Genomic DNA, 27926 nt, shown 5'->3' on the forward strand with positions numbered 1-27926 from the left:
TCTCAGGTCCTATTCTAGAATCTCTACGTCTATAGGTGACTTATGCACCCTCAAGTTTGGTACCATGATAAGAAGACATACTTTCTCTTTAGTTTCAGTAATCTGAGATTTCATTTCCAAAGCAATTTTCTTCCATATGCAAATAACACCTCTATCTGCCACAAATATTTAAGTGTTCTTTTTTTTTTTTTTTTTTTGAGACAGTCTAGCTCTGTCACCCAGGCTGAAGTACAGTGGGGAGATCTCAGCTCACTGCAATGTCTGCCTTCCAGGTTCAAGCAGTTCTCATGCCTCAGCCTCCTGAGTAGCTGGGATTACAGGTGTGTGCCACCATGCCTGGCTATTTTTTTTGTATTTTTAGTAGATATAGGTTTTGCCATGTTGGCCAGGCTGGTTTCGAACTCCTGGCCTCAAGTGATTTGCCTGCCTCGGCCTCCCAAAGTGCAATTTTAACCATTTTTTTTTTCCAGGATTGGGAAAACCCTTTATTTCTCTATAGAATTACTGAATTTTAACTATTCAAAAGTGTTCGGTTGAGTGGCAATACATACATTCACATTGTTGTGAAATCAAGAGCCCTATCCAGCTTTAGAAATTTTTCATCTTCCCAAAATGAAACTCTGTACCCATTAACTCACTTTAAGCCAGTAATGATTTTCATGGCCTCCACACCGATTCTTCTCCTGCTTTCCTACTTGGCTAACATTTCAAGGCTCATCATCAAAATCACCCCCTTGCAACTACTCTCAAGCCTCTGGCACTGCTTCTCCTCCGTCAAACCTGCAGGGCAAAACACGAATTTTGGGTGAACTGATCACCTGCCTGCTCTTTGCTGCAGTCATAACAGCTGAATGTTGCTAGGAGAAAAATCACACAACTAGCTCAGCTGACTGGTTTCCCCTTAAATTCATGGCCCCAAGCCATGGTGAGGATTCAACAATGCCCAGCATTGAAACGACCTTGTTTCCCAGTTACTCAGTTCCTTGTCCTGTTGCTCAAGGTGAAGTGTCCATCTCTCCTGAAATCATCCACTAATCCACTACCCCTTCTTCGTTTAAGTTGCTGGCCTTGCGAAGAGACCAAGACTACCAAGACACTGTGTGGAACCCTGTCTCTACTAAAAATACAAAATTAGCCAGGTGTGGTGGTGCATACCTGTAATCCTAGCTACTTGGGAGGCTGAGGCAGAATTGCTTGAACCTGAGGTGAAGGTTGCAGTGAGCCGAGATTGCACCACTGCACTCCAGCCTGGGCAACAAGAGTAAAACTCCGTCTCCACAAAAAAAAAAAAAAAAAAAAAAAAAAAAAAAAAGAATGCTGCTCCACTGGTAGTCTTCTGGATTAGTCTCACCTTCTCTATTAAATATTCTCATTAGCCTATCTAGTTCCCACTGTTTAAAAGAAAGGCCCTCTTCTTTACATAGGGAGACTCTGTCTCTACAAAAAAATTTTTTTTTCATTAGTTGGGTTATGGTGGTGCACACCTGTGGTCCCAGCTACTCAGAAGAGGCTGAGGTAGGAGGATCACTTGATCCCAGGAGGCTGAGGCTGTGGTGAGCCATAATTTGCACCATTGCACTCCAACCTGGATGACTGACACCTTGTCTAAAAAAAAAAAAAAAAAAAAAAAAAAAAAAAGCCCTCTTCTTTGACCCCATCTCCCTCTGAAGCCACTAAACTGTTTCTCTCCACTTTACAGCAGCAAAATTTCCCTAACTGTCGATATTCACCTCCCTTCCTACTCTCTCTTCAAAGCATTCCAATGTGGCTTGGACCACTTGTCAAAACAATCACCATCATGTTGTCAAATCCGAATAAACATTTCTCTATTCTCATTGTGTAACTTCTCAGCAGCATTTGACAGAGGTGACCATTCCCTCTTTCTTGAAAATAAAACACTCTCCCACTTTAATGGCTGAAACTTCTCAGTCTCCTTTGCCCAAGCTTTAGCCATTGTTAGTGTTTTAGGGTTTTTTTTTTCCCCCACAGAGCTGGCTGTGTGGGAGGCCAGAGTTTTATTAGTCAAATCAGTCTCCTACGGCTTGATCTTAAGGCCACAATCTCAATCAGTTCCATGACATGCCATCTGTACACTAGTGACTCCCAAAATTCATGTGCAGTCTAGATCACTCCCCTCAGCTCGACTTAAATATTCATTGCCTACTTAACTCTCCACTTGGATGTCTCCCAAGTATTTCAAACATACAACAGGTTCCACACAGAACTCTTGCTACCCACCCCTCCCCACCTGTTCCTCCTCCAGTCTTCTCCAACCAGCAAATGGTACCATCAGCAGCCCAAGGCTGGGGCGTGCAACCTGAAGGCACCCTTGATTCCTCCCTCTCCCTCCACAGCCAACCTATTAAGCAAATCCTTCTGATTCCATCTCCAAAATATATATGTGAAAGCTGCTGTCTACTCTGCTGTATCTCATTGCCACTTTACTTGCCCGAGATACTATTGATCTTGGGCTGACTACTACAATACCCTCCTAACTTCCCTGTTTCCTCTCTTCCTCTAAATAGTTATTTTTAAAAAAAATTATCACTGCCCAAATTAAAACCCCTCATTGCCATTAGAATAAAATCCAAAAATCCCCCTATGATGTAACACAAGAAGACCTATAGGATTTCTCCATCTCCATCTCATGCCTACCCTATTCTTAATTTCTCCCCTTGCTCAGAGGAGCCTTCTCTCCATTCTAACACCCAGCCTCCCAGTTCTTTGAACTTGTTCCCATGTCTGGAATGTCTCCCCAGCTTTTCACATGGCTAGCACAAGTTCATGTTTCAAGTCTCAGCTCAAATATCACCTCTACAAAGAGACTTTCCTTGACCCTTACTACACAAAATGGTCATTCCCAACATACTCTTTTAGCTCCACCAGCCACTTATATTTTTTCTTAATCTGTCATTATCGTGATTTTAACTATTTTCTGTCCTTCCCCACTATACTGTAAATTCCGTGAGTGCAGAGATCTTGAATTCCAATAAAGGTTAAAGAAGCTACTGTTTCCCTCTAAGCAGGTTTATTTTAGATTTCCCCCTCATTTCAAGCTTTACTGGATTTTTGTCTAGTCAAAGATTATAATTACTTTGGCATTTACCATAAAAAACAAGGCGAGAAAAACCAGAAGTGACTTCCCTTCAAAAACTGTAAGTCACTCCACCCACCTAGTGGTCTAGACTGGACAGACTGCACAGAGGTATTCAACAGATGCTCCTTACAAAAATTTTCCAATGTGGACATATGCAAAGATGGTATTAATTCTGACATCTGCATCAAAAATCTAAGTTTTAAACTACTCTTCCTAGCAATCACTAAACACAACGATCTGAGAAGAATCAACAAGGGAAAGCACAAAATAAGTAAAATACATGATCCTTAATCCAGAGAAGTTAATGATTTCATCACTGACTTAGTTCTCTTTCTCATTTTAGTAAGGTCATCTATTCATCACCTGCTCTAGATGCTTCTTCCTGACCCGTTTTTTGTCACCAGGCTGGAGTGCAGTGGTACAATCTCAGCTCTCTGCAACCTCCCAGGTTCAAACCATTCTCCTGTCTCAACCTCCTGAGTAGCTGGGATTACAGACACGTGCCACCACGCCAGGCTAATTTTTGTATTTTTAGTAGAGACAGGGTTTCACCATGTTGGTCAGGCTAGTCTCAAACTCCTGACCCTGTGATCCACCCACCTCAGCCTCCCAAAGTGATGGGATTACAGGTGAGCCACTGTCCCTGGCCCTGACCTGTGTTTTTATACATATTCTGCTATTAGGTTCCACATAACTTGACCATCCTACTTCCCAAAACCAGAAGGTATGTCCACAATTCAAAATTCAGGAAACAATCTTTTAAGGATTTATCTTCAGGTCTTTATATCAGGGTCTTTTCTACCCTATTCTTAATTTCTGGATCAATCCTGGATTCTTTTTTTTTGAGATTGGAGTTTCATTCTTGTTTCCCAGACTGGGAGTGCAATGGCACGGTCTCGGGCCACTGCAACCTCTGCCTCCCCAGTTCAAGTGATTCTCTTGCCTCAGCCTCCCAAGTAGCTGTGATTACAGGCACCTGCCACCACACCCGGCTAACTTTTTTGTATTTTTGGTAGAGATGGGGTTTCACCATGTTGGACAGGCTGGTCTCTAACTCCTGACCTCAGGTAATCCGCCCGCCTCGGCTTCCCGAAGTGCTGGGATTACAGGCATGAGCCACTGTGCCCTGCCTCAATGCTATGTTTGTTACACAGCTGTCTTGACTAAACTAGATGGCCTGGCTAGACCTAGAAGCCTGTATGTTGTGTAACTTCCCAACAGAATGAGACAATATACTTTTAAAAATGTACTGAGATTTTAAGGTCTTAGGATACCTAAACCTTTTTCTCTGAGGAAATAATTTCGATTATTTGATAAATGGCAGCTAGAATGGGAAAAATAAAAATGAGACTAATGTGAGAAAAAACTGCTGAAACTCAAAATTATATGGACCTCGGCCGGGCGCGGTGGCCCAAGCCTGTAATCCCAGCACTTTGGGAGGCTGAGACGGGCGGATCATGAGGTCAGGAGATCGAGACCATCCTGGCTAACACGGTGAAACCCCGTCTCTACTAAAAAAAATACAAAAAATTAGCCGGACGTGGTGGCGGGCGCCTGTAGTCCCAGCTACTCCGGAGGCTGAGGCAGGGGAATGGCGTGAACCCGGGAGGCGGAGCTTGCAGTGAGCCGAGATCGCGCCACTACACTCCAGCCTGGGCGACAGAGCGAGACTCCTTCTCAAAAAAAAAATTATATGGACCTCAATTCTCATGTTCCAATTCAAAAGAGCCAGCAGAACAGTGCATAGCATAGTATAAGAAAGTCCAAATGTGTATCTGTATCACACTGGAATCACCTGGAAAGTTTTGGAATGAATACTAGATCTTTGGGTATAGCGGGTGCAAGGTGGGCCAGAATGTCAACACTGAACATCAAGAAGTTGGAGCGCCTGACACATAATTAAAGGACCCCATTGGCCCTAGCAAATGATGGTGGAAGAGGTGATGTTACAAATCTCTATTTAAAAACATCTCCCAAGTTAATTCTGATGCTCAGATTTGGAAACCACAGGTGTAGGGGGAAAAACACAGCTTTCGTGATCCAATGGCAACTTTACTAAAAACTGCAAGACCTCGAACAATTACTATACTTCTGTGAACGTTAGTTCATTCCCCGGGAGACAGATCATAAAATCACTATTTCAGGGCTGATATAATAGAAATTATACAAAGCATCAAGCACAGTTTCTGGCATACAGATGTTCAATGAGATAGGTCTTATTAAATGGTCTAAAACATCCACTATGTATATTTATAAACACAAGGACACACCTACTGGCACCACTGTGTTATTTTTCTATACTAGAAATTAACTACTTACTTTCCATGTCTGCGGACTTCTAGAGAAATCAGAGCTTTACAAATCTTTCCTCTCCTCTTTTCAGTAACAATGTAAACGTTAAACCCCTCCCCCATCTCTAACACAGATACTTACTACCAACAGATACTTACATGGATGCTTTTAGGAAAATAATGCAGTTTTGCTTTTTAGAAGAGTTTCAGAGTGTTTTAAAGCATATTTAACTTTTCAGATCAGCGTTCTAAGAAACTTTTAATTCACTGCCATTTGAAGTAATATGAAAGCCAACAAGAAGTTTCAGAAAACTGGAACCCATCACCTTCTCAATCTGACTAGTAAATGTCTCCTCATGGTTGTTTTAGAGTAAAACTAAGAAACGAAGCGTAGGGTACCCACAAGAGAACCATGTTACGGGAAGGCAGACAGACAATGTCCTGGACTCTTTTTTCAGTTTTGTAACCTGGTTGGACTCTACTTCCAATAACTGGAGAATGAAGGAAAAGCCTCAATGCCCTGCCCCCAAGCCGGGCCAGAGAAGACAAAGGCGTCCACTCTCAGATGGCAGGAGAGAAACGGCAGAAGCGCCTCACCTCCAATTTTGACTGGGAGGAGTGGGGGTGCGGGGTCAGGGAGGGAACCCATCAGCCGCGAGGCTCGACGCCCAGTCCCCTTCTTCCATCACAAGTGGGAAGGAGGAAGAAGCTGACCCCAGCCCTTCCCGCTCCGAGCCGGCGGCCTCGTCTTTTGGGTCTGGGGCCGTAGGGAAGGAGAAGGCCGCGCGACCCCAGTCCCATCTCCAGAATTCAGCACCCTGCTCTCGGCTCCCGCTGGCCCCGGGCCTCGCGGCGCCCTGGTCAGCGACATGTCCTCGGAGGGCGCCGCCCGCGCCGCGAGAAAGATGGCGCCCGCCGAGCAACTGCGCCACCAGCCCTGGCGACAGGCCAGGCCCAGCGCCATCTTAGCGCCTTCCAACCGCACCCCCCACCCAAGATCCCGCATTCGGGGCGACTCGGGGGGCGCGAATAGCATCAGGCCCGCGCGCACTCGGCCAAAAAAGCGCCATCCCAGCCACACAGCTCTTCTGGCCAGCGCGGCGGACAACACGGGCCTCGTAGGAAACGCCCGGCTGGGCCGCGAGTCCTCCGCCCGGCTGGGGACTCAGCCGGACCCGGCCGCGGATCCTCCGCGTGGCTGGGGGCTCGGCCGGATCCGACCGCGGATCCTCTGCGGTGCTTCAGAAGGCAGCGAGGCGGCTGGGAAAGGGCAGTCCCGCGGCAGGTGCGCGCCGCCGCCGCGGGCTCGGAGCGGGGCCAGGGCGACTCGCCGGCCCCGAGCTCTCCCCGCCGCAGCCCGGACCTGCTTTCCTCGCCGCGGCCGCCCGCAGATGCGGCGGGAAGGACGAAGCCAGGATGAAAAATAAACCCCGTCTCCGCCGCCTCCCTCCCCACCCTTTCCCCTCCCCCTCCCCAGACGCGGGGTCCATTTTGCCGAGAAGAAAGAAAATGTGATTCACACCCTAGAGCTTCCGAGAGAGAAAAGAAACGAGGGGGGGAAAACAGAGGGGAGGAGATTGGAAAAGCTTATTTTTCTTCCTCGCCCGCCGTCACTCCAGGCCCTCCCTGCCCCCTGCTCGCGGCCCCGCCGCGCCGTCTTCCCCTCGCCGAGCCCTGCTCCCTCCTTCCCGGCTCCCGGCGGCTCCGGGGGGCGGAAAACACACTCACACTCGCGCACACAACTAATTTTAAACCGGCTCAATCAATGAGTCATTAAAAGGCTTCCCTCCCCTCCCCTCCCCACCACCAACCGCCACGCCACCCCCTTCCCGGGCTCTCCCTCTCCCCGCTCCAGAAATTTGCATCCGCGGAAAAGAGAAAAAAAAAAAAAGGAAAAAGAAAGGCGCCGGGCCCCCACCTCGCCGAGGCGCCCCCGGCCCGGCCTCGCCGCCCCCTGCCCGCCTGCGCCCCCGCCCGAGACACTGAACTTGGTCTTCCCGGGGCCCCGGCAGCGCTGGGAAAGGCATAAACACTCGATTCCCCTTTTCTCCGTGTCCATTAAACATCCACCCACCACCACCATCACCCACCCACAAACCCACCCCCCCCCAAAAAAAAAAAAACACAGCCTTAGCCAATAGCTCTCTGGGCTGAAACCTAATATCCTGGTTTTGGCAACTCGGTGTTTAATTTGCTCCTCTTTCTTTTCTGTCTGGAGACAGATCTCCAGCCCCCCCTCCCTCGCTTTTCCCCTCCCCGAAGGAAAGAGGCAGAGGAAGGAGGTTGTGTGTTTTTTTTTTCTCCTTGAAATTTTTATCACAAAATTATAATACACTCAAAGGGAAACTCACCGTCATGAAAAAGCAGTGCCTTGTCAACGGGGTTTCTGCGCCATCGCAACAGGGGCGGCGGCGGCGGCGGCGGGCGCGGGGCGCGGGGCGCGAGCGCGGGAGCTCCCGGCCGAGCGGCGCCGGCCACACGCGCTCCGCTCTCTCTCTCGCTCACCCCCGCGCCGGGCGGCGGGCGCCCGCTCCCCGCGCCCGCCCGGCCTTCATGCTCTGCGCCCGGGCAAACCGCTCGCCTGCTCCTCTACCTCCAAACTTCGGTTCTCGCCTGGCAAAAAATGTGGAGATTAGGATTTTTTTAATTAAATTTTTTTTTTTTTTTTTTTTTTTTTTTTTTTTTTTGGTAAATCAAGCTCCAAGGATGTTCATTCCTGTTTCCTTTGGGATTCTTTTTAACTTCAGAAATGTACTGGTTTATTCAAGAAAGTTTTATTTGGCTTTAAAAAAAAATTATTAAGATCCACGAGGTGCGTGCTAATTCTCTTGCAGGCTCTCTCTCTCTACACACACACACACACACACACACACACACACACAGTTTTAGCTTGACACGCGAACGGGGAAGATTAAAGACAAAAAAAAAAACCTACAAGATTTGTTTAGAACTCTAATTAGAGCAAGCCTCAGTAAATACGTTTTGCATATGCTTTTTAAAAACCAAAACCACTTTTAACTTAGTTATTAGGCAAATAACTGGTTCGTCCTAACTTTTAAATGTACTAAGCTTTCCTTTGCAACACTCTTTCTCCATTCCAAAATTCGTGAAACCTTACCTGTGAAGCCCATATGTGAACATTAAAAAGGAAAACAAAAAACTTTAGTGACCAAAAGGAAGGTGAGGCAGAGTAAATCACTCTCAAAACATTCTACTGCCTTCTCTTTATGTAGATACCTTTTATCTCCATATTTGCGGAATTTTCATTACATAACCCCCTCATTCTTAAAAGAGAGCTAGTCAATCTTTTAACATTCTTTGGTCCAAGTATAACTACCACCCATTTTTTAATCTGAAATCTCAAATTGTTGAAACTTCTCTGTATCCAAAGCATTTAAATTATGTGGCCCAGGGCGGGCGCGGTGGCTCACACCTGTAATTCCAACACTTTGGGAGGCTGAGGCGGGTGGATCACCTGAGGTCAGCAGTTCGAGACCAGTCTGGACAACATAGTGAAACCCTGTCTCTATTAAAAATACAAAAATTAGCTGGGCGTGGTGGTGGGCTCCTGTAATCCCCGCTACTCGGGAGGCTGAGGCAGGAGAATCGCTTGAATCTGGGAGACAAAAGTTGCAGTGAGCCGAGATCGGGCATTGCACTCTAGCCTGGGCAACGGAGCAAGACTCAAAACAAACAAAACAAAACAAAACAACACAACAATATTATGTGGCCTGGAGTGAGAGCAGGTGCCTTTGTAGTCTAGGTTAACTACAAATGCCCACAAAATATACTGGGGGTTTTGTTGTTGTCTTTTATTTTAAATAAACATCAAGGATAGGTAAAAGGTGAATTGTACAGAATGTAATTCAGGTTTTAAAAAATACTTTTTTTTTTTTTTTTTTTTTTGAGACGGAGTCTCGCTCTGTCACCCAGGCTGGAGTGCGGTGGCCGGATCTCAGCTCACTGCAAGCTCCGCCTCCCGGGTTCATGCCATTCTCCTGCCTCAGCCTCCCGAGTAGCTGGGACTACAGGCGCCCGCCACCTCGCCCGGCTAGTTTTTTTTGTATTTTTTAGTAGAGACGGGGTTTCACCGTGTTAGCCAGGATGGTCTCGATCTCCTGACCTCGTGATCCGCCCGTCTCGGCCTCCCAAAGTGCTGGGATTACAGGCGTGAGCCACCGCGCCCGGCAAAAATACATATTAAGCCTCAGAAATGTTATAAATTGTTTTAAAATCATTTGTAATACATATAGCAATAGGATCCTGCTGATAAACAGAATGCTCAGCTGCTCTGCCTATGGAGTAGCTGTTCTCAAACGGCTCAAACCCATCTCTCCCAGATATTTGGTGACTTCTCAATAAAACTCTCCCTAGATTAAAATTATTTAAGTGAAATTATTGTATGGTTTCTATATCCCCTCAGCATTAATAAAAACATAATGGTAGTACACCTTTCTTGCATATATAAGGATACTGTAACTAGACTATGTTGCATAAATTAAATCTGTTGAGGCTGGCATACAATGTTGTCATAGTCAATACAGAAGATCTTTTTAGTTAGGGTACAGTAGTTCAAGCCTATAATCCTAGCACTCTGGGAGGCTGAGGGAGGAGGATCATTTGAGGTTAGAAGTTTGAGACCAGTTTGGACAACACGGCGTGAGATCCCATGTCTAAAAAAAAAATTAAAAATTAGCCAGGTATGTATGGCACATGCCTGTAGTTCCAGCTACTGGGGAGGCTGAGGCAGGAGGGCTGCTTGAGCCCACAAGTTGGAGGTTGCAGCGAGCTATGGGTAGTTTGACAGAGTGAGACCCTGTCTCTAAAAAATAATAAAAAAGATCTGGCTGGGTGCAGTGGCTCACGCCTGTAATCCCTTTGGAAGGCCGAGATGGGAGGATTGCTTAAGGCCAGGAGTTCACGAGCAGCCTGGCCAACATGACAAAACCCCGTCTCTACCAAAAATACAAAAATTAGCCAGGCATGGTGGCATGCGCCTATAGTCCCAGCTACTAGAGAGAGGCTAAGGCACAAGAATCACTTGAGATTGCGCAAGAGAGCAAGACTCTGTCTCAAAAAACAAAGAAAAACACCATATCTTGTTCTGGTACTGCCATTCTATCATTCATAATGTATGCTTTATATTTAAATGTGCCTTAAAAATACATTCAGTGATTTAGTATCACACAGTATCATCGAGGTGTTTTCTCAGATATTTTGCTTCAAATGCATCCAAGGGCTTCTTGGAACAGTAATCTTTGCATAAATTAGCATATTTCTCTACACTTGATGGTTGGACCAACCAGTTTTCTAATTGGCTTGGAAAATTTTTAAAACATGTTTTAAGGTGCCTTTGGATTGGCTGGGATGTAATTATAATACCCATTCTAAGAATTACATTTCAAGAGTCCATATATTATGCATTGCAATTAGGACCCACCAAGCAAGTTTTACAGCTGTTGCTCCACAGCTCCAATGATATATGTGTGTGTGTGTGTGTATTTTTTTTTTTTTTTTTTTTTTTTCTTGAGACAGATCTCCCTCTGTCACCCAGGCTGAAGTGGAGAGGCATGATCATATCTCACTACAGCCTGGAACTCCTGGGCTCCAGGAATTCTCTAGCCTCAGCCTTCCTAGTAGCTGGGAATATAGGTGAACACCAGCACACTCAGCCAATTTTTTAGTTTTTTAGAGACAGGGGTCCAGCCTGACCAACATGGTGAAACACCATCTCTACCAAAAATACAAAAAAAAAAAAAAAAATTAGCCAGGCGTGGTGACAGGTGCATGTAATCCCAACTACTCAGGAGGCTGAGGCAGGAGAATTGCTTGAACCCAGGAGGTGGAGGCTGCAGTGAGTTGAGATTGCGCCATTGCACTCCAGCCTGGGCGACAGAGTGAGACTCCATCCCCACCTCACCCCACAAAAAACAAGAGACAGGGTCTTGCTTTGTTGCCACGGTGGGTTTTGAACTCCTGGATTAAGTGATCCTTCCGCCTCAGCCTCTCAAACTGCTGGCATTACAGTTGTAAGCCACGGTGCTGGGCCCTCCAGTGAAATAGTAATGGATTTCAGAAAGCTGTCCTCTCAAGTCAGCCACAATTGCAAGGAAACTGAAATCTGACTTTAAAAATGACCTAACAAAGCTGAATTTATATACTCATAAAGAGCTTAGGGCATTGCAGGCTTTTTAAAGATAATGTCCAAATACAAGAACATCAACATTTATTGAAGGTCTTCTAAGTGCCACCAGGCATTATGCTAGATGCTTATACACATTATCATATGAACTTTCACTCAAACCCGAAGAATAAGGTTTAATTATCTGGATTTTGTAAATGAGGTTCCCAATAGGATAGTTTCAGCAATTTGCCTGGGGACATCAGTCTAATAAGGGCAGACAGGAGAACCAAGTCTGGCTGACCCCAAAACTCACCCTCTGTCAGGCCTGAAAAGGATCTTGGGAACAAGCAGTCTTTGCTGTTTCAATGTTAACATTAGAGTTTAGTGGTGTGGTACAGAGGGGACAGCTGTCTAATTAGTAAAGACCTACTTTGAGAATGCCAGTTGTCCAACCTAATTTTAAATCTGGAGGAGGAGTTTACAAAATACTGGGACACAGTAGGAGAATTTCAGATTCTCCAGGTACAACCAAAATTGTAATTATTTAATAATATGGCAAAACAAAAACAACTTTTTCCCCAGATTATTATAAAACTTCATTTAAACGAGGGATATGCTTTGTATATTAAAATTTAGAATTATAGTTTATATAGACAGGATTTTGGTAGCTGAATGTAAGATTAGAAAACTTTTTAAGAGGAAAGTTCTTCAAATGGCTTTACTATATGCAAATAGCTTTAATTGTATTCTCTACAGTTTAATTATGTACAATAAACTGGCCATTCCTATGATTCCCATCTGTGTATGTGACTTAGAAAGAAAGGCAACTGGACAGAAAAAGAAAGGAGGATGTAAATATAATTGAAATGTTCTAACACATGCTTGGACCACCACATAAACAGGCCCAGTGTCCACATAACAATGAAAAGTGAAAGTGTTCTTTTTTTTCCCTCCAAATGTTTCCCTTGGTTGGTTAAACATTCTCAGAAGTGGAGAATGAAAATGCTGGAGATTGAGCAGTGATACGCATGACCAGATGTATCCAGATTACAGAAATACCAACACATACCAGAAGAGTAAGTGTCTATCTATAGAGTGTTTGCAAAACAAAATTTTTTAAATTATCGGTGTGCATACATAAGGTATATATCTTTACTTGTACCTATAGAAGTACTTATATTCTGAGGTTTAAGTGTACTGGCTCTGTATTTAGACTGACCTGGGTTCAAATTCTAATTTTGTCACTTACCAGGTGTGTGGCTTTGGGCAAGTCATTTCACCACTCAAGGCTTCGACTTCCTCATCTATAAAATGGGGATGATTATAGTTCCCACCTCTAAGAGTTATTTTAAGGGTTCAGGAACTAGTGTAAAATGTTTAGCATGGTGCCTGAAACATAATGAGAAGTTCAATACATTCAACTGTACTGCCTTATTTTAGTTATGTGTCAGGTTAAGCCCTGTGAGATCTTCCCATGTGAATATTCAATGGCAATCTCCTATGATTCAACCTGGTATGTTTCCCTTATGTTCCCTCCTGGATAGGGAGCTCCTCAAGGATGCCAGACCATCATCTCCATCCTTAAATTCTCTAAGAGTCTAGCAGAGTTATTTTGTATATAGTTTGGTCACAATCAGTATTTTTGCAATAAAGGCAAAACAGCCCAGTCCACAAGATCTACAAGAAATTAGCATATCCCTATGTAGCGACCCATATATTAAGGGGGTAAAATAACCCCCCTTAAACCATGTAAAACCATTGCCCAGCTGATTACAGGCAGTACTATATAGACTAATGGTTTAGAGTTCTCTCCAGTTTTATCACTGCCATTTTTCAGCCATGTGATTTTGGCCTAGTTTAAAAATTTCTCTCACCTAAGTTTCCTCATCTGTAAAATGGAGATAGTAATAACTATATCTCAGGTTGGTTGGAGGACAGTTCAATAATATTAAGTATATAAAACCTTTGCTTTGGGCAGCTATGGTGGCTTATGCCTGTAATCCCAACACTTTGGGAGGCTGAGGCAGGAGGGTCACTTGAGCCCAGGAGTTTGAGACCAGCCTGCGCAACATGGTCAGATCTCATTTTTACAAAAAATATAAAAATTAGCTGGGCATGGTGGCATGCGCCTGTGGTCCCAGCTACTTGGGAGGCTGAGGTCGGAGGATCACTTGAGTCTGGGAGGTTGAGTCTGTAGTGAGCCATGATCAAGCCACTGCACTCCAGCCTGGGCAACAGAGCAAGACCCTGTCTCAAAAATTAAAAAAATAAAAATAAAGGCTGGGCTCAGTGGCTCATGCCTGTAATCCCAGCACTTTGGGACGCCAAGGCGGGTGGATCACAAGGTCAGGAGTTCGAGACCAACCTGGCCAAGACACTAGCCTGGCCAATATGGTGAAACCCCATCTCTACTAAAAATACAAAAATTAGCCAGGCGTGGTGGTGGATGCCTATAATCCCAGCTACTTGGGAGGCTAAGCTGGAAGAATTGCTTGAACCCAGGAAGCGGAGGTTGCAGTGAGCTGAGATTGCACCATTGCACTCCAGCCTGGGTGACAGAGCAAGACTCTGATTCAGGATAAATAAATAAATAAATAATAAAATAAAATAAAATAAAAAACCTTTGCTTCAGTGTCCCATATATAGTATTGAATAATAGTTGCCATTATTATTGTGGTTGTTGTTATTATTAAAAGTACCATGGAATTATTTTCAAAACAATGATAAGCAATTTATTGGAGTGATTACAAATGTTTTCAGTACCTTGCCTACATTATTTTATTCAATATATGAATTTAAACACTTCACATCATCCTTGTAGAAGACTAAAGCTATTTGTCTCTATATTACATGACATGTTTCAAGCTGGTTATTTTCCTTGACAGACTTAAAAAACAAATCTGAACTACAAGCTTTCAGTACAAGGATAAGGAATTAATACAATATAGCAGAGCTGTTTAAAAAAAAAAAAAAGCATTCAGCACTCCCACTGGCCTTCCTGTCTTACCCATGTAGACTGTTTCCCCACACAGTATGTTGGGGGGAGGACAGCCATCAGGTTAGGGGGGCACCACATGCTGCTGGCAGGCATGCCGCAGGATGTGCCATTCACTGGTTCCCATGTCCCCCTGGTATTCTATCAGAACTCTTTAACTCTCCTAAATAGAGCATTCCTTCTATTCCACCATGCCCAGGGGGATGGGGGAGTGGAGAGGAAGTGGAATGGAGGTCACATAATCAGGCTTTAAGGTGCTACTACAAAGCACACTTGGAGCTTGGTGAGAAAGCCAGTCTCTAAGATAGAACACCCATGTAAAGGGACTTGCCCAATAAATGTCAGTGTGCTTTCTGAAAATGAAACTACTAAGAGGTAAAACATCTGAAGGAGCCACTCTGGCCGGGCGGTGGCTCACGCCTGTAATCCCAGCACTTCGGGAGGCTGAGGTGGGCAGGTCACCTGAGGTCAGGAGTTCAAGACCAACCTGGCCAACATGGTGAAACCCCGTCTCTACCAAAAATACAAAAATCAGCTGGGCGTGGTGGCGAGTGTCTGTAATCCCAGCTACTCAGGAGGCTGAGGCAGGAAAATCGCTTGAACCCAGGAGGCGGAGGTTGCAGTTAGCAGAGATTGTGCCACTGCACTCCAGCCTGGGCAACAAGAGCAAAACTCTGTCTAAAAAAAAAGAAAAGAAAAGAAAAGAAAAAATTAAAAAAAAAAAACCACTCTAAAAAAGATGACTCGTAAATATGAGTGGAAATAAGTATGTACTAACCAGGCACAAGGAAATAAGTATGTACTAACCAGGCACCAAGAAATATCCTTGACAATAAAGAAAAAAAAAAAAAAAAAACTATGGGAGTGGAGACAATGGGAGTGGAGACACTGTGTGACTCCAACAAGTATTCTTATCACTAAAGAGCCACATTCTTACTTGAGCACTTTTAGAGCCTGATGAAATACCCTTAGACCATATAATTCTTTCTTTCCTAAATCTTCCAATTACTAGTTCCATTTCCCAGGGTCCTAATACTGTAAAAATGACACCCTGAGCAAAGGTACAAGTATTCTTATACTCCAAATGTTTATATATCTCTCTTACTACAAATCATACCAATCAACTACTAGTTAGGTGTATTTATCAATCCTTGTGAGTCAGGTTGAGTCAGGTCTAAGACAATAAGGAAGATGTTCAGAGATTGGGCGGTCAGAGCAAAGGGCACTGATGCTCTGAAGGTATGTTTTGCATGCAGCCTGGTGAAAATGTGATGCGTTACTCCTGTCCCACCACATGCAAGCACCAAAACTCAAGTAATCATCTTCCCTTCTGAATCTGCTCTTCCTCTCTAGTCTCTATGCATGCTTGCAGCACCCACCTTTCACTTAGACCAACCCCTGGATATTTTTCAATTGTCTATGATTCCTCCTCATTCTCCCTCAAACCATGGAGCTATTGGAGCTCAGAAAAATGATAGCCTGAAAGATGGCACTCTGACATGCTGAACTAAAGAAGCGGCCTGAAGGCCTCTCTGACCTCTCCTCCTCCAAACCCCCATCTTTCAGTCTTCCGTCTCTCTCAAAGCACAGGACGTTCTCTGAAGTTCCCTTAACTACTGGACCCCAAAAGAGAAACATAATTGCCTTAGGTCTCCTCCCTGAAATCTCATTATTTGTCACAGAAAAGAAGACTGAGAAATGCAATCACATCTGGACAGGTTTTTTCACAAGATAATGTCTGCCTCTCACTCAAATTACAAAACAATCATTTACAAAATAATTTCTGTCCCCTGGACCATTTATTCTTCTTAAAAATCATTTGGTACACTTCAAAATTGCTCTGATCGCTTAAGCCCAGGAGGTCAAAGCTGCAGTAGGCCATGATCCCCAAAAAAGGGCTGGCCAGCTGGGCATGGTGGCTCACGCCTGTAATCCCAGCACTTTTGGGAAGCCGAGGCGAGTGGATCACCTAAGGTCAGGAGTTCGAGACCAGCCTGGCCAACATGGCGAAACCTCGTCCCTACTAAAAATACAAAAATTAGCTGGGCGTGGCAGTGGGCGCCTGTAATCCCAGCTATTCAGGAGGCTGAGGCAGGAGAATCACTTGAACTCAGAAGGCAGAAGTTGCAGTGAGCCGAGATCGTGCCAGTGCACTCCAGCCTGGGCAACAGAGCAAGACTCTGTCTCACAAAAAAAAGGCCGGCCAAGGTGGGTCCTGCCTATAATCCCAGCACTTTAGGAGGCCTAGGCTAGAGAATTGCTTGAGCTCAGGAGTTTGAGACCAGTCTGGGCAACATGGCAATGCTTTGTATCTTTTTAAATTTTTTTAAAATTGCGTCCAGGCGCAGTGGCTCATGACTGCAATCCCAGCACTTTGGGAGGCTGAGGTGGGTGGATCACCTGAGGTCAGGAGTTCAAGACCAGCCTGGCCAACATGGTGAAACCCCGTCTCTACAAAAATACAAAAATTAGCTGGGCATGATGGTGGAGAATGCCTGTAATCTCAGCTACTCAGGAGGCTGAGGCAGAAGAATCGCTTGAACCCAGGAGGCAGAGGTTGCAGTGAGCCGAGATCGTGCCATTATACTCCAGCCTGGGTGACAGAACAAGACTCCGTCTCCAAAAAAAAAAAAAAAAAAAAAAAATTGCTCCACTCCCCATCTCCCCTTCCCTTATGAAGAAGGGTACTTAGGCACCTGGACCTCACTGGGTTATTTGGTAATCATTCTCTTGCTATTTCCCCATGCTATGCATGTTAAATATTAAATAAATTTTTATGTCTTTTCTCCTCTTAATCTGTCTACTGCCAGTTCATTTTCAACAAACTTTCACGGGGTGGAGGGGAAGCTTTCCCTTGGTCCCTACAAAACACGCCTCCAAAATCTCCCTTGAATACCATCCTCCCTTGATGGTAATTCTTTGTTAATTACCATCACCCGAATTCAGGTCCTCCTATTGCTTCCCATCAATCTCCTATCCAAACTGCTACAAAGATCATCTTTCTAGATTCTAGAGCTGGTTGTGTCACACCTCCATCAGCACCTCACTGTCCAGGGATGCTTATTGCAAGTACAGATTCCCAAACCCAAATCCATAACCAGAGAATGGGAATTTCTGAGGCAAGCTGAGAAGTGGAATATATACTTTCAAGTGGCTCGGTAATTGGCTCCACCTGCCTCTCCAGGCATATCTCGAGTCAGTCCTCTCCTAGTAACCTATGGCCCCTTTACAGAGAATACCCTGCCCCTGAACAAACATATCCAGATTTGGACATATCCTTTCCCCTCTGCCTAGAATTCCCTTTTCCTGTGGCACAAGTCCACCATTCTTCAAGGCCCAGCTCCAATGCCACCTCCTCTGGGAAGCCTTCTTCCGTCACCTACCTCAGTGGCTTTCAAACATCTTTGCTTAAGACTCAATCCCAAGAAATATATTTCACGTTGTAATTCAGCAGATATATAATTGAAACAAAGGTTTTGGAAAAAAATATCTAGACTTACTATGGAGGATGCATCTTGATGTATTTCATTCTATACTGTATTTTTTCAAATGCTGTTAGGCACTTGGTAAAAGGATTTCATGACCTTCAAATGGAGGTGACCCCATTTGAAAAACATTGCTTAAAATGAGTGAGTCCCTTCTCTATGCACTCGATACACACCTCTATTACCCATTGACCACTTTACAATAATGATCTGTTTACAGTCTACCTTCACCCTCCTCCTCTCTTTCCCAGATAGGCACATACCAAAACGAAATCGGCATATCTTGTGACAGTTCCACAGCTGTTGACACATGCAGAAATGCGAATATTGGAGAAGAAATACTTTTTTTTTTTTTTTTTTTTGAGACAGAGTCTCGCTCTGCCGCCCAGGCTGGAGTGCAGTGGCCGGATCTCAGCTCACTGCAAGCTCCGCCTCCCGGGTTCACGCCATTCTCCTGCCTCAGCCTCCCGAGTAGCTGGGACTACAGGCGCCCGCCACCTCGCCCGGCTAGTTTTTTTTGTATTTTTTAGTAGAGACGGGGTTTCACTGTGTCAGCCAGGATGGTCTCGATCTCCTGAGCTCGTGATCCGCCCGTCTCGGCCTCCCAAAGTGCTGGGATTACAGGCTTGAGCCACCGCGCCCGGCCATACTTTTATTTTTATTTTTATTTTTTTTTTGAGACGGAGTCTTGCTCTGTCGCCCAGGCTGGAGTGCAGTGACGAGATCTTGGCTCACTGCAAACCCCGCCTCCCGGGTTCACGCCATTCTCCTGCCTCAGCCTCCCGAGTCACCGGGACTCCGGGACTACAGGCGCCCCCCCACCACGCCCAGCTAATTTTTTTTTGTATTTTTAGTAGAGACGGGGTTTCACCGTGGTCTCGATCTCCTGACCTCGTGATCTGCCCGCCTCGGCCCCCCAAAGTGCTGGGATTACAGGCATGAGCCACCGCGCCTGGCTGAAGAAATACTTTAATTGCTTTTGCTCGTGTCTAATTTTTTTTTCTTTTCTGTTACAATTGACAGCATAGTCTATTGGAGACTATGCTATTGGAGACAGCCTCCCAAGAGGCTGAGCCTGGGAATTATATTAGCTTCAACCCTTCAGTTAACAGCAATTTTTAAAAACAGCCATTGTATCTCAGTACAATTTAACCAAGGTGTAAATTATTCTCTCCCTCAAAAATAAAAACCACATACACGCAAAACCATCAGAAAATATTTTGTCAGGTTGCTAGCCAAGAGAGTGCAAATGTGGGCAAACAAATCTCTTACTTAGATACTTGCAAGCAAATAGCCAAAAACCTCAAAACCCTCCTTCCCTACCACTTCAGACAGGAACCCTCCCCCGCCACCCCGCCACCCCCGCCACCCCCGCCACCCCCGCAGGCGGGGGGATGCAGATATAGAGGCCTTTCTATGCAGCCTGAAGCTCAATTTCTCACTAGGCTGTCCCTAACAACACAAACAAATGAGAAAAGTAGAAAAAACAAAAAGAAACCAGAGCAGCTAAAATGCACCATGTAATGAAGCAGGCCGCAAGTTCCGGTGCGAATTGTACCTGTGACGGACGCGCGGGCTCAGCGGCGGCCCGCAGGGGGAGGGGTCCTCTTTCTGCAGCACGTGGCGCTAACGACAGGAAACCTGCCTGCAACACCCGCCAACCCTGTACACCGCTCATTTGCAGCATCGTCATTTGTGTGATGCTAATTTGCTCCATGTCCTTGTAAACGTTCTTACAGAGATAAATGAAAATCTATTACAGGCTTGGGGTGGCCCTGGGCAGGCTAGGAGAGGAGGGACCCAGCAGTCCCCAGGTGTCAGTGAAAAGCTCTGGGGAGTCGGAGGACAGAGTAGGCAATCTCTGTTCAAAGAGAGGGGAGGGCCGGGCGCGGTGGCTCACGCCTGTAATCCTAGCACTTTGTAAGGCTGAGGCAGGCGGATCACTTGAGGTCAGGAGTTCGTGGCCAACGTGGTGAAACGCCGTCTCTACTAAAAATACAAAAATTAGCCGGGCGTGGGAGCGGGCCCCTGTAATCCTAGCTACTCGGCAAGGCTGTGGCAAGAGAATCACTTGAACTTGGGAGGTGGAGGCTGCAGTGAGTGGAGATCGCACCACTGCAATCCAGACTGAAAAAAACAAAAACACTGATTGGGTGGGGTGGCTCATGCCTGTAACCCCAACACTTTGGGAGACTGAGGCAGGTGGATCACCTGAGGTCAGGAGTTCGAGTCCAGCCTGGCCAACATGGTGAAACCCCTGTCTCTACCAAACATACAAAATATTAGCTGGGCATGGTGGTGGGTGCCTGTAATCCCAGCTACTCCGGAGGCTGAGGGAGAAGAATCGCTTGAACTTGGGAGGCAGAGGTTGCAGTGAGCTGAGACTGCGCCATTGCACTCCAGTCTGGGCAATATGAGCAAGACTCCATCTCAAAAATAATAATGATACAATAATAAAATAATAATACAAAAATTAGCCAGGCGTGGTGGCACACGCCTGTAATCCCAGCTACTCAGGAGGCTGAGGCGTGAGAATCGCTTGAACCCGGGAGGCGAAGGTTGCAGTGAGCCAAGATCACACTTCTGCACTCCAGCCTGGGTGGATGTCAGAGCAATACCCTGTCTTAAAAAACAAAACAAAGGCCGGGCGCGGTGGCTCAAGCCTGTAATCCCAGCACTTTGGGAGGCCGAGATGGGCGGATCACGAGGTCAGGAGATCGAGAGACGATCCCGGCTAACATGGTGAAACCCCGTCTCTACTAAAAAATACAAAAAAATAGCCGGGCGAGGTGGCGGGCGCCTGTAGTCCCAGCTACTCGGGAGGCTGAGGCAGGAGAATGGCGTAAACCCAGGAGGCGGAGCTTGCAGTGAGCTGAGATCCGGCCACTGAACTCCAGCCTGGGTGACAGAGCAAGACTCCGTCTCAAAAAAAGAGCTTGCAGTGAGCTGAGATCCGGCCACTGCACTCCAGCCTGGGCGACACAGCGAGACTCCGTCTCAAACAAAACAAAACAAAACAAAACAAAACAAAACAAAAAACTAAGAGAGGGAAGAACAGGAGATACTTTAAAGCTGGGTTTTAAAGGATGAGTAAGAGTTCTCCAAATCACATGGGAAAAGGCAGAAGAGAGCTCCTTGTAGAGGAACCTAAGAGAGTGTATGTGGCGAAATCCTTAAATATAAATGAGGGAGATGGGCAGATGATGAGGGGCTTTGCAGATCATGGAAGGAGTGTGGATGATCCATAGGCTGCTGCTTTCCACACTGTAGGTCACAATGCAGTAGGCTGTGCAATTCATGAGACTGTGACCGGCTTTTATAAAAAATGAAACAGCCTAGATCAGAAGATACCAGAATACATACAAGCAGTAAGGGTGTAAACTTGGGAAATCTGTTTCAGTTATAAATGTGTCTGTGTATGTATGCACTGGTTTGTAATATAAGTGTATTTCTTACTGTGGTGGTGATCTTTAAATTTTTGAACAAAAAAAATTCTAGACAAAGAGGACACAATAAGAGAATGCTATGAAGAGATTTGAATTCCATGAGGATAAATGTGGTAGCAGTATGGAAGGTCGGTGGGCAGAGGTGAGGGCTCCGAGCACACATGGTATTGTGTTTGTGTGAGGCTTCTCCAGCCCAGACAGTGAGCTTGATGCTCTAGGGCAGGGACTTGGTGTCATGTAGCTCCCAGTAGGCACTAAAGAAATGTTTCTTGACCAGATATGGTAACTAACTTCCAAGATGGCCTCCAGCAAGCCTCACCTCCTGGTATTCTCACCCTGGTGCATCCTCCCTCCCACTGTGTACCAGGGTTGGTCTGGGTGACCAATAGGGCAGAAGCTTCCCATCCTGGGTGCTCTCTGGATCACTCACTGTGGGAGAAGCTAGCTGCCATGTCATGAGGACACTCAGACAGCCTATGGAGAGACCCACGTGGTGAGGAACTGAGGTCTCCAGCCAACAGCTAATAGCTTAGGCATCCTGCTGACCGCCAGACAGCCTCACCGGTAAGCTTGGAAACATCATCCCCAGCCTACCCTTCCCAGGACTGCAGGCCCAGGGGCCAGCTTAACTATAAACTCATGAGAGACCCTGAGACAAAAACACTCAACTAAGCTATTCTTGCATTCCTGACCCACAGAACTGTGATGTAATAAATGCTTGCTGTTTTAAGCTGCTACATTTTAGGGTGTCTTGTTATATAGCAATAGACAACCAATACACTGGGTTAACATGAAGTCTAGAAACATTTAAAATATATTAGAGTTACCCATTCTTTACTACCATTTTGCTTTTTCTCAAAGCATCTGTCACATCACATCTTTAGATTGCTTAGAGAAAGACATGTGACCCAACCTGGACCATTGGGATCCTCTCTTCTGGGTATTAGCACTTGGGACACAGAGACTGGGTCAGCTGTGAGGAGCAGACTACAAGGCTAGAAAGCCTAGGGGGCGAGGCCAGCATTTTGGGGAAGTGGTAATGGGGCCCATGTAAGTGCATGGACTCAGAAGGACCAGTGATTGGGGTAGAGGGGAAAAAAGCAGATTCTCACTGGGCATGGAGGGGAGAAGGGAGGAGAAAGTGCCTGATGATATCTGAGCCCCTGAGGCCTGGCTGGCTTTCTAGCTTTGGAGTTGGACTATTTCCTTTCCTTACAATTCATTCCTCATTCTACCTGCTCATCTGAGCAAGCTCACTTTCTTGCAAACCAAAGATCTTGGAATATGCTGGCCAGCTTCTGTCCAGTGCTGGCCAGAGGAGCAGCTCCTCCTCTTGTGGCAGGCCAAGTGTCTCTCCAGAGAGAACAACAACCCACCAGAGACTAAGCTTTAGTATTACTGCTATGTAAAAACTGCTATCGATGGGGTAAAAGGTCCTCTCAGACCATCCAACTCCTTTTGTCTTAACTTCACTTTCAGCCAGTAATCTTTTGATTATTAATGGACTTCACTTTTAAAAGTAGTGTTCCGGCCAGCTGACCTAATCATTCCAGTGGTTGGTAAGTTCATGCCCATTATAAATTCACAGATTGGCTTTTGAGGACGAATCATTCTTAAGTAACCTCCATTTCATTTCCACTGCTCTCAGTCAAGCCCTGTCATTTATCCAATGAACCATTACAATAGCCTCCCAAAGGCACTTCCCCTACTCCAATCCATTCTCTTCACCTTCTTCTAAAACACAAATCTGATGCCTTACTCCCTGCTCTAAACCATCTGACAGGTCCCCAAGCACCCTCAGAATGACTGGCATCTCCAGCCCCATCTTCCACCACACCTCCTCCATGCTGCTCCAGACCACTATCCACTGTTGCCATGTGGCGTTACTCCCAAGTTTCTCAATTGGTGTCCACCCAGCCCTGCCTGTATTCTTCCTGTTGCCTGGTGTTCCTTTCCCATGGACACCTCCCCTGCCTTCCCACTTTTCCTACCCTCGTCTTTCCTCCTTGATAACACATAGTATGGTCAGCTTGACTAATAATTACTTGTCCTCATGTCTGTCCCTGGATTGCAAGCCTCAAGGAGATGAGGACTACACTTTTTTCATTTTTATACTTCCCCTCACCCCAGGGCCAACTACAGTAGCTTACATCAATATGTTAAGCTAACATTTCTTGAATCTTTACCGTATCAAGCCACCTGGCTGGTGTTGCAGGTAGCAGATACTCAACAAACACCCACTGAATTGATTAAAGTCAGTCAGGGTGGCATGGACAAGTGTTTCCTGGACCTACTGATGTTCAGATGAGATGGCCCCCTGCAAAACACATCTGTTTGCAGAACTGAGAGAGCAGAGTTAGACTCATGGTGGCATCCATGGTGAGGTGATATATGAATCTCAGCCTAACCTTTTACAAAAAAAACTTTTACATGAGGCATAATTTCTCATTTAAAATTACATGACATTAATTAATAATTAAATGACATAAATAGAAAACAAAAACAAAAAGTATTGGAATTAATAAGCAAACAGACAAATCCACATACATACAATATAGTTTTTCCTCTTTTTAAACAATTAATTAAATAGACATTCCTCTCTCCTCTTTTATTTCCCTTTCTTTCTTTGAGACCGAGTCTTAACTCTGTTGCCAAGGCTAGAGTGCAGTGGCATAATCTTGGCTCACTACAACCTCTGCCTCCCAGGTTCAATCAATTCTTCTGTTTCAGACTCTCGAGTAGCTCGGATTACTGGTGCTCACCATCACACCCAGCTAATTTTTGCATTTTTAGTAGAGATGGGGTTTCACCATGTTGGCCAGGCTGATCTCGAACTGCTAACCTCAAGTAATCCACCTGCCTCAGCCTCCCAAAGTGCTGAGATTACAGGCGTGACCCGCTGTGCCAGGCCTCTTTCTCTGTCTTTCTACAATTCCAATTATGACTCACAAGCACATCACAGGATGCTACGTTTAGGTGAACAAATATTAGAGATTGGCATGGGAGTGGATTCCCCAGTTAGCCAGTTTGCATGTTTCAGAGCTAAGGCATGTGGGTCAATCCGCAGGTGATTTTATTGTAGTTCTTTCAAAAGAGTCAGCATGTACGTATGAAGGTAGAAGCAGAATCTGATCCTGATTTGCCCACTGACGATCCTTGTCCTGCCTCCAAGTCTTCATCTTTCTCTCTTACCCCAAAGATTTGTGGAAAATCCCCAGCTCTGGGCAAACTTGAGACCGATGACACAATCCTAAAGAGCTTGACTACTCAGATAATTTCAGAGAACTTTACAAAGTCACTCCTAAAGCAATTGATGAAAAAGTACTGGAAGGCTGGGCATGGTGGCTCACATCTGTATTCCCAGCACTTTGGGAAGCCGAGGTGGGTGGATAGCTTGAGCCCAGAAGTTCAAGACCAGCCTGGGTGAAATCCTGTCTCTACCAGAAATACAAAAATTAGCCAGTCTCGGCCGGGTGCGGTGGCTCAAGCCTGTAATCCCAGCACTTTGGGAGGCCGAGACGGGCGGATCACGAGCTCAGGAGATCGAGACCATCCTGGCTGACACGGTGAAACCCTGTCTCTACTAAAAAATACAAAAAACTAGCCAGGCGAGGTGGCGGGCGCCTGTAGTCCCAGCTACTCGGGAGGCTGAGGCAGGAGAATGGCGTGAACCCGGGAGGCAGAGCTTGCAGTGAGCTGAGATCCGGCCACTGCACTCCAGCCTGGGTGGCAGAGCGAGACTCCGTCTCAAAAAAAAAAAAAAAAAAAAAAAAAAAATTAGCCAGTCTCATAACTTGGTCTCAAAAGAAATAAATAGAAAACAAAAACAAAAAGCACTGGAATTAGTAAGCAAACAAACAAATCCCCACACATATAATATAGTTTCTCCTTTTTTTAAACAAACGATTTCTACACACTAAGTTTCTATCTTCCACAGGCTATATAATAAATCATTATATATTGCCTCAAATCAATGCTCACATCTACAGGTTCTTAAAAAAGGCAGCAAAGAATATTGCCTTGATCTCTGACAGCCTGTAGAGCTACCAACAAGAGAGCACCAGGAATCGCCCACTTGTATGATACAGGAAGTCCTGTAGTGGCTCTGGCTTTCTGGGGAAATCACACCTTTATCAAGAGCCTATCTTCTTTGGCTTATGTTTGCATCACACATTTCACTCAAGCTTCACCTTTCACTTCATCATCATTCTTCAGATGAAAAGAGTTTTTATTACCTGAAGGGAATTACGCTGTGAAGACAAAGAACAGAAAAAAATAGCATGCCATGTTTAAACGCAGACATGGAGCAGGGGGCGTGGCTTGCTCACTAGCTCAGTGACTGTCTCCCTCCCTACAAGCCTCCTAGGATGTACTTGAATTTGTGCCTCATCAAATTTCAAATTACTACATGTCATGGACCACTGGGATCTCTCCCAGAGAGAACTCGCAATTGTCAGAACTACAAATCCCTTGTAACATAGCCCTGTTACACATTCACATTCCTAAATGTTTCCTGCCTTTGTTCCCTCCTCCAAATCCACATCTTTCACTGTTTAGCAATAATAATGCAACTTTGTAATAATTACTTTGTAAAAGCAAACTTTCATTATTATTACCAACTACAGAAGGGAAAAGTCTCCGCAGCACAAATAGGTGCTCACTTGACAAGACATTTTACAGGAGTTGGCTCAGCATGCATAGTTCCTTATTGCTACGGCGCTGTAATGACACAAAGACAGCTCTTTTTCCAATTCAGCAAACACTTTTGAGCCCCATAAAGTGCAAGGCATCATTTATTCACAAAACTGTTTTTCTAACCTTTTTAAAACACAACCTAGGCCAGGCGCGGTGGCTCACGCCTGTAATCCCAGCACTTTGGGAGGCCATGGCAGGCAGATCACGAGGTCAGGAGATCAAGGCCATCCTGGCTAACACAGTAAAATCCCATCTCTACTAAAAATACAAAAAATTAGCCGGGCGTGGTGGCACACTCCTGTAGTCCCAGCTACTCGGGAGGCTGAGGCAGAAGAATGGTGTGAACCTAGGAGGTGGAGCTTGCAGTGAGCTGAGATCGCACCACTGCATTCCAGCCTGGGTGACAGAGCGAGACTCCATCTCAAAAAAAAAAAAAAAACTATAAAAAGAAATACATCCTATCTCTCAAGTCATGTGTGTGTATATATAGAATATATTTACATAATATAAATCTATATATGCAACACAAAACTTTTTTTTTTTTTTTAAAGACAGAGTCTCACTCTGTTGCCCAGGTGCGATCATGGCTCACTGCAGCCTCGACTTCCCAGGCTCAGGTGATCCTCCAACCTCAGCCTCTGGAATAGCTGGGACTACAGGTATGTGCCACCACACCTGGCTAATTTTTTTTATTTTTGTGGAGACGAGGTTATGCCATGTTGCTTAGGCTGGTCTTGAACTCCTAGGCTCAAACAATCCTCCCACCCACCTCCGCCTCCTAAAGTGCTAGGATTATAAGTGTGGGTCACTGTACCTGGCAGACTTTTTTTTTTTTTTTTTGAGACAAAGTCTTGCTCCGTTGCCCAAGCTGGAGTGCAGTGGCGCAATCTTGGCTCACTGCAACCTCTGCCTCCCTGTTTCAAGTGATTCTCCTGCCTCAATCTCCCGAGTAGCTGGAACTATAGGCATGTGCCACCACACCTGGCTAATTTTTGTATTTTTAGTAGAGATGGGGTTTTCACCATGTTGGCCAGGCTGGTCTTGAACTCCTGACCTCAGGTGATCTGCCTGCCTCAGCCTCCCAAAGTGCTGGGATTACAGGTGTGAGCCACTGCCCAGCCTTGGCAGACATTTAATATGCTATTTTCTTTTGTCTTTTTTTTTTTTTCAAATGCACTAAATAGATTTCATGATCTCACTGGCTTGTACCTGCATTTTGTAAACACTTGTTTTTCTGTTTTCTTTGTTTTTGTTTTTGTTTTTTGAGACAGAGTCTCACTCTGTTGCTCAGCCTGGAGTGCAGTGGCGTGATCTTGGCTCATTGCAACCTCCACCTCCTGGGTTTGAGTGATTCTCTTGCCTTAGCCTCCCAAGTACCTGGGATTACAGGCATGTGCCACCATACCCAGCTAATTTTTGTATTTTTAGTAGAGATGCGGTTTCACGGTATCAGTCAGGCTGGTCTGGAACTCCTGACCTCAAGTGATCCGCTTGCCTTAGCCTCCCAAAGTGCTGGGATTACAGGTGTGAGCCACCACACCCAGCTGAAAACACTGGTTTGTAGTATTTCAAAGAAAAGCGGCACATTGTAGCAAACAATAAAATCCTACCTAAAGAAGATAACCTTAAAAATTCTAGGCAGGGCCGGGCGCGGTGGCTCAAGCCTGTAATCCCAGCACTTTGGGAGGCCGAGACGGGCGGATCACGAGCTCAGGAGATCGAGACCATCCTGGCTAACCCGGTGAAACCCCGTCTCTACTAAAAAATACAAAAAAACTAGCCGGGCGAGGTGG

The 27926-nt window shown here is 45.5% G+C and overlaps 1 protein-coding gene and 1 pseudogene across 3 annotated transcripts in view; both read right to left on the reverse strand.

Moving 5' to 3' along the window:
• BICRAL (BICRA like chromatin remodeling complex associated protein) overlaps positions 1–27926 on the reverse strand; it is a 123464-nt gene that overhangs the window by 79152 nt on the left and 16386 nt on the right. The window contains exon 2 of one of the 2 annotated variants that reach the window (XM_071097034.1): positions 7740–8001. The gene's annotated coding sequence lies outside the window, so the exon portion shown is untranslated. Of the gene's footprint in view, positions 1–7739; positions 8002–27926 lie in introns of those variants that run through there. The other variant, XM_071097032.1, reaches the window with a different exon arrangement.
• LOC139363403 (uncharacterized) lies at positions 176–7179 on the reverse strand (annotated as a pseudogene). The gene is made up of 2 exons (XR_011623717.1): positions 6624–7179; positions 176–6586 (listed from the first exon to the last, which is right to left on the reverse strand). The product of XR_011623717.1 is annotated as an uncharacterized protein (transcript).

Source organism: Macaca nemestrina, chromosome 5 (genome assembly GCF_043159975.1).
Source record: "Macaca nemestrina isolate mMacNem1 chromosome 5, mMacNem.hap1, whole genome shotgun sequence".
Lineage (NCBI taxonomy): Eukaryota > Metazoa > Chordata > Mammalia > Primates > Cercopithecidae > Macaca > Macaca nemestrina.